The sequence below is a fragment of the Triticum aestivum genome, chromosome 2A (genome assembly GCF_018294505.1).
Source record: "Triticum aestivum cultivar Chinese Spring chromosome 2A, IWGSC CS RefSeq v2.1, whole genome shotgun sequence".
In the NCBI taxonomy this organism is placed as follows: Eukaryota; Viridiplantae; Streptophyta; class Magnoliopsida; order Poales; family Poaceae; genus Triticum; species Triticum aestivum.
The window spans coordinates 337,938,943-337,946,180 of NC_057797.1; the positions used below are offsets into that span (position 1 = coordinate 337,938,943).

At 43.1% G+C, this 7,238-nt stretch overlaps 1 long non-coding RNA gene across 3 annotated transcripts; it reads left to right on the forward strand.

Moving 5' to 3' along the window:
- The first annotated feature begins 3,142 nt into the window (after positions 1-3,142).
- LOC123188628 (uncharacterized) lies at positions 3,143-6,719 on the forward strand. Of its 3 annotated transcripts, XR_006494975.1 has the most exons (5): positions 3,143-3,740; positions 4,253-4,449; positions 4,560-4,785; positions 5,949-6,017; positions 6,427-6,719. It is a non-coding gene; the product is annotated as an uncharacterized lncRNA (long non-coding RNA). The 3 variants fall into 3 exon arrangements; XR_006494973.1 differs by lacking the exon at positions 5,949-6,017 and having other exon boundaries at positions 3,147-3,740; XR_006494974.1 differs by lacking the exons at positions 4,253-4,449; positions 5,949-6,017 and having other exon boundaries at positions 3,160-3,740.
- The last annotated feature ends 519 nt before the right edge of the window (positions 6,720-7,238 follow it).

A 7,238-nucleotide genomic window follows, 5' to 3' on the forward strand; every position in this document is an offset into this window, starting at 1 on the left:
TAATTTGTTATGTGCATTAATATAATGTGGCCTACTACTCAAAATATGAGAGCTCTAGAAGTGATGACACTTCGCAGATGATAGCTTCAACATATAGTAAAGAAGAACAAGTCAACCTGACCTAACAGATTCAAAATATACTAAGGGAGAACAACTCGACCTGACCAGTCGACCGCAAGAGAAGAGTATCATCTTAAAGAAGAGCAGAAGAGCAAGCAGATTAAAGATATTACAAGTCTTTCAATACAATGTCGGTTGGCCACCCATGATGAACCAGAGCGCACAGAGAAATACTATTCTTTCCGGTCTCTCCATATGTGGCTCACATGCATTTCGAAACTAAAGTAGGAACATTTAGCTAACCAATTAAACATCTCTCAGTTTTACTAATATCAGCAATAATATCAGATATGAATTTGTACAACTAAGCTTGTTTAGCTCGATGGGTGGAGCAGTGCTATTACGACACGAACCATGTAGGCTGATTGTGGTCATCATAAAATGGGGAAAACATAAGCATGATGAGTACAATGTTGACCGTGGCAGTGGGATGGCAGATCTGAAGCTGCAAACCGCGCAAAGGGTAGTTAGCAACCGATGTTTGCTTTGAAATAACAACTAAGATTTGGTATGGACAAGAAAGTACGGTCAACAAGTGACAAAGAAATGCAATTATGCTGTCTCTCTATATGTCGCAACATGCATTTGGAAACTCAAGTGGGACCTTTAGCTAACCAATTAAATGTGTCAGTTAACTAATATCAATATCATATCACCATCATATTTGAACAACTAAGCTTTCGAATTATGAGTGTTGTGTTGTTTAGCTTGAAGGGTGGAGTAATGCTAGTACGATAGAAAGCACCTACACAGATCATAGTAGAGTAGATAAAAGGGGAAAACCCTAAGCATCAAGAGAAAAATCAAGAAAGTGGAACTAGCTGGACTAGTGGGTGGCGCACATGATTTTCAAGACGAATATAGGAACATTAGGTGACCAATTAAACATTCTCTGTTTTAGTGATATGAGCATCATATCAGATTCGTATTTCAACACGTAAGCTTTGGGTTGAGGTCTTGAGGAGCAGTGCTAGCACGAGACGAAGCACCTATGATGATGGTAGTGAATATAAAGGGGGGGAAACCATAAGCTTTACGAGTATAGTGACCGTGCCATGGCGGATCTGAAGGTGCAAACCGGACAAAGCTACTTCGCAACCAATGTTTGCTTTCAACTAGCCACTACGGTTTGGTACGGACAAGAAAAGTACAGTAAACAAATTACGATCTATTTTCCGAGTGAGATCAATAACTTAAGCACATATGGAAGAGTACCACCTCTCTTGCGACGCCGTGTAGGCCTATGCTGATACATTGAGGGTGCTGCGGGTGCGATGGCTGTCGGCGGCGGGGAAGAAGACTTTAGACGGCAGACGGCCGGGTCGGGGGATATATCCTGTTGCCATGGATGAGGCGGTCATAGGAGCGGCAACGACAAGGTGGACGGCGGCGCCGATGAAGCGAGAGGAGGCGATGAAAGGATCCTGGTCCATTGTCATGGATGAGAGACGTCCATATCTTGCAGTGGACGACGGGGTAGGGGTAGCGGCTCCAGCAAGGTGGAGGATGGGGTGGAGGACGGAGGAGGCTGGCCGCAGTGCGGAGGTTGTCGTGTCGCCGATGGTGTATGAATGGGGAAATGGAGGGGAGGGGGGATCTCAAACTTTGGGACGCGCTTCTCTGAAATGGGGGAAAGTTACGAACTTATCCCCTGTTTAAAATTTTGGACATCGCGTCAGTTGAGGATAGGACGGTAATCTTGCATCTCCCAAATATTTGCCGGTAACTATTTCGGGCGAGGAGAGGGTGTTTTGCCGCCCACGGTTGGCGCCCACGGTGTATGAATGGGGCTGACAGGTAGGGCGGTTGTGTCACGTCTGATGGAAGTTACACATCTGCCCCTATTTAAAATATTAGCCTACATCGATTTCGGATGAGGAGAGTTTGTTTTGCCGCCCACCCTGTATGAATGGGGAAATGGAGGAAGAGACACATGTCTTTCAGACGAGCTTGAATCAAATGTGTTTTGCCGCCCACGTTTGGCGCCCACCGTGTCTGAATGGGCTCAGAGGCCGTCGTGTCACGTCTGATTGAAGTTACTAGTCTACCCCTATCAACAACAGTGTAAATCCGGTCGATAAGGATGTCAAGTGTCAGGGGTAGACAATAATTTCCATCTCGCAAACACTTGTTTCAGGCAACCCACAAATTATAGTGGGTGTTTAGCCGCTTCGTTCAAAACTTGGGAGAATTAGCATTCACGTTTGCCCTGGGACCTGGCAAACTAAATTCAAATCCAATTTGTATTCGATTACGAATATCCACAGATAATTATACGTTTTGTTATTTATTTCTTCAAAACCACAACAAAGATTTATTCCACCTTTATATATGATTATGATTTAGAAATGCCGTGATCTTCGAATTTAGTAGGTTGGATACACTCTGAGTCAAACAGTTATTTCATCCAATACAATATGCTCACACGAAAAACAGTTCACCTTATGTTGATGAGGACATCAATACCATTGTTACACCCACAACCCCTGCTGCTATACATACTGGACCAATTACTAGAGCTTGCACACGCCAATTGAATTATCAGGTACTTTCGTTTCTTGGTAACGATTCAAATGTTCATGTGAATATGATGCTGCCTAAGTTGGATACATTTGTTTTGCTTACAAATGAAGGGCCTAGCTTGGACAAGAAAGATGAACCTTGGAGCAAGTTCAAGCATGGAGATGATGGCATGCACAAGGGGAACAAGAACGGAGTTACAAGTCACTACACCACAACACTTGATTGGGGGCAATTAACTGCCGGGGGAAGTATCAAAACAAGGGCAAAAGTACTGCCGGGACATTTATAACTGCCGGTACACGTAGTTCCAGGCAAAGAAACTGCCGGGAGAACAGCAGCAGCGAGGGCATTGAAACTGCCGGTACACTTGAGGGCGTCATATCTGCCGGGAGAACTCTCCTACGGCCCATTATCTGCCGGGGTCCGCCTTCGGCACGAAACCGAAATTATCGTTTGGGCCTAAGCGCGCGGAATCGAGGGAAAGGCGCGTAGTAGACAAAGAGAAAAAACTTTTGGCCGGAAAGAACTAGACGCGCCGGCCCTCCTCCAGACTGCAGCCACCCCCAAACAACTTTCCCCAAATCCCCCTCCACTGACCGCGCCGACCGCCCTAGATCGACCCCGAGCACTACCGCCGGCGTCCCCCACAACCGCAGCCCTGCCGCCGGCGCCCCCACCACTGCAGCCCCGTCGCCACCCCTAGCTACCCCACTCCCGCCGGCCGCCCTAGATCCCGAGTTCTGCAGCCGGCGTCCCGCACTAACACAGCCCCACCGCCGCCCCCAGCCCCCCACTGCCTGCAGCCCTCCACCTCGACGGACCGACCACTGCCGCCTTTGCCCCCAACCACCCCACACCAGCGCTGCCGAGCACGGAGCACCTCCACGGACGACCACTGTCGCCGAGCGACTCCACCGCAGAACTCCTCCCCAAGCAGGCCTCCTCCCTCAACCTGAGCAGGTGAGCACCGAGCGGGATTGCCTCCTCGACGTCCTCTCCGACCCCCCAAGCAGCGGAGCGTCCCTCTTCTCCCGTGACCAGCTCACTACCACATCAACATCCTCTGTCTGCCTCCTCTGCCCCATCAAGAGCATTTGGTGAGATTTCTTTGCAGCCAAGGTTCAGTTCAAATTGTGTACTTGGATTCAGTTCCGACTTCTACAATTGTTAGATGGTTCATTCCAATGTGTGAACTTGGCAGATGATTCAATCCAAACATCCAAAATTGTTAGATGGGTTAGTTTAATCTGTGTACTTGGCAGATGATTAGTTCTAGGTTTTACAACAATTGTTTTTTGTTTTTAGTTGATGCCTCAAAGTTGTAGCTTCTCTGTTTGTGTTTTGCAAAATCGGATTTGTGGACAGAACAAGTGTTTTGTTTTTATGATATAAATAATGATATTCTTACTACTATTTTAGTTTTTGTTGTTCTTGAAATGACATGTTTCAATTGACTATTCTATTGTGCTAGAGCATTCCTGGTCCATATTGTATTTCTCCTTGCTTGTACTAGGTATGAATGACATGCATTTTGTCACTAGATAATTATGACAGAGATGTTTGAAATGATTCATGATATGGCACACCTACTTGGGGATTTGTGTGATAGTGGCGGTGGGGAGGATCCAATTCACGAGGATGTAGAGCCAGGCAGCATTGATCCCCTTCTAAAAGAAAAAGAAGCGTGATGCGGATGCTTTTCGACAATTCATAGCTGATGATAGCGGGGAGCTTTATCCAGGGTGCACACAACCTTCTTAAAGCTACATTTTGTTGTTAGGTTACTCCATATCAAATCTCTTGGAGGTTGGTTTCATAAAAGTTCTGACATGATGCTAGAGTTGCTAAAAGAGGCCTTCCCAACAGCTACATGCTTACCTACTTGACATATAATGTGCCATTAATTTTCTTTTCAGGAAAAAGAATGGAACAAGAAAGATACTAAGATAATTTTGAAGAACGAGAGGAAGAATGGAACAAGAAAGAGACTAAGACAATGTTCAAGAACGAGAGGAAGAGAGGCTACCGAGAATTAGAACAACAAATGGCCAGGATTTTGAATGGTTTGGCCGCCTTACATTTTCAAATATAAATGAAGAATTTGGAGGCCCAGCTAGTCAGTGACAAACTAAAAGGAAGAAGGTGATATACCATGCCATTAATTTTCTTTTCAGTTCCCATGATTTGGCTGTTTTAAGTGGTGGAATGATAATGTATTATGTTTGTTTGTTGAACCTCGGGAATAGCTTTGCAAATAACAAACTTCAGTACAAAGATGTCAAAGTTTTGATATAAACTGTACTAACTTATAATTGCATATTATAATTATAGTGAACTAGATAGGCGCTCACATGCTAGTGGTCTGCGGTGACATTTTAAGCTCTTGTTTATTGTCTTTAATGCCAGTGTGTAGCAGCCAGCAAAATTAGCTCTACTTCTTGGTGTGAATTTATGATGGTTATTTAGTTTATTTTATTTTTACACTGCATCATGCTATGTTTCATGAGTATAAACATGATATGCTTGGCATGCAGTTTTGGGGGAAAAAGGAAGCATCTCATGTGTAAATTTCGTTTGACCTTGCATTTTACTGCTTACTATTTACTATACATCCAGAATTGTACTTGGAAGTGTCATTATAGTTCTTTAGAAGTGGGCTTTTGTGTCCATCAGCCATGATTTTGTAGAGATGCCAGTTGAATAAATCTGATTCTCTAATCTCGCAAGGATAATGATTAACTTCTGTATATATAGATACTCCTACAGCATGTATAAAAAAGATAATTTGAGTCATTTCTCATAATTGGATCCTCTTTCTTTCATGTACATGAATTATTTCAGCTTATTTGTATGTAGAAAGCCTTGGTTTTATTTTCTAGGCTAATTCAACTTGTGCAAGATGTAGGAAAGTGAACCAATAAAAATTGTTTATTGAACCAAATGTTTGTAGTGTTTCACTGGATTAAATCTGTGGGCTTGTCACTAATCGGATACCATTTAGGGGACCTTAATTTCTCCAGCTAGTTTCCCTCTTATTTTGTGTAGTACATGTAGAGAGCTTAGAAGGAAAAGCAAGCTCAAATACAAGCTAATTTAATTCACTGGCTAGTACAGTAACTTAGCGCATTCAACCTGCTTATACCAATTTGCTTATTGCCGTAACTTATATCACTCTATTTCTCGATCCTGCTTGAAGGTGCAACTGTAACTTTGCATATGTGCTTGTTCAATACAGTAGCTTCAAAATGCGCTTGTGTAATATTTAGTGTGTGATTGTGGCCTCGTGCTTGTGTTTCCAAATGCAGAAGACAATCAAATGGTCATCAATTCTGTTTGCTTTACTTCGGTACAGGAATAGCCTCACTACAAGATAGGTACACCTACTAATTACTGTTGATATTTGTTAATATCTGTACAGACTTTGCAAACTATATTTGGATGAGAAGTAAGAGAAGCTTGCTACTGTCAAGATGATAAAAAATGGACATGTTCTCTACTAAAGTAGAGATTACTCTAGAGATGGTACTAGTTGCTCTATGTTTCAGAACATATACGGCTGTTGTATGTGGTTGTTGTCACATCTTCCTGTTTATAGACTTTGCACATTACATTTTGATGAGAAGATAAGCTTGCTACTGTTAAGATGATAAAAAATGGACACCTTCTCTACTATAGTAGAGATTAGTCTAGAGAAAATATGCGGCTGTTGTATGTGATTGTTGTAACATCTTCCTTAAGTTCTGAATGCTGCTGTTGTATGTAACATCTTACGATCTATGGCAGCTGCAGATTTCCCAAAGGTGAACAAGTTCACTAAGGTTTGGAAGATTTTCAAGCTGATGAAGATTTGGAAGACCTACAATGTCCTGCGTCTTGTTTGTTGAACCTAGACATTTGCTCTGCTCATTTTGGTGGTGGTTTGGCTGTGTGGCACACATCTAGAAGCATATGTACATCTTTTGTGGCACTACTTTAGTTTGGTTGTGGGGTAAACATATATATGTACTCCTTTCGTGGCACAACCTCTACATATATTGTCGTTATGTTTATCAAATGAAGTTTAAGGTTTTCGATGAGGCCTATATGTTACATTGGTTGAAGTGCGTGTATAAATTGTGTGATATGTCTTGATTGTCTGGACATATATAATGGATGGATATTACATAATAGCGATGCCTAGAACATTTCGCTAGTGAAATTAACATGTTGGCATAATATCTTCCAGGTAAACATGCTTGTGCTGGCGGCTTAACTGCCGGTAATTGTAGTTTCACATGCCTAGACCAATCTGCCGGGAGAAAATTAACTGCCGGCAAATACAAGGGTCAGGGCAGAAAAACTGCCGAGAGAAGTTTATCTGCCGGGAGAAGTAATCCCCGGCAGCCGTTCTTGTGGCAGTTCTATCTGCCGGGAGAACCACTGTCCCGGCAGTTTGTCTGCCCGTTAAAGAGTCTTCTCCCGGCAGTTTTTCTGCACTTACATCAGTGTTGTGGTGTAGTGAGTGATGATTCCAGGACTCTGAAGCCACCATAATGAGTGCATGAAGCATGGGACGAAATATACAAGATGCCACTTCATAAATTTCGTCCAGAGGC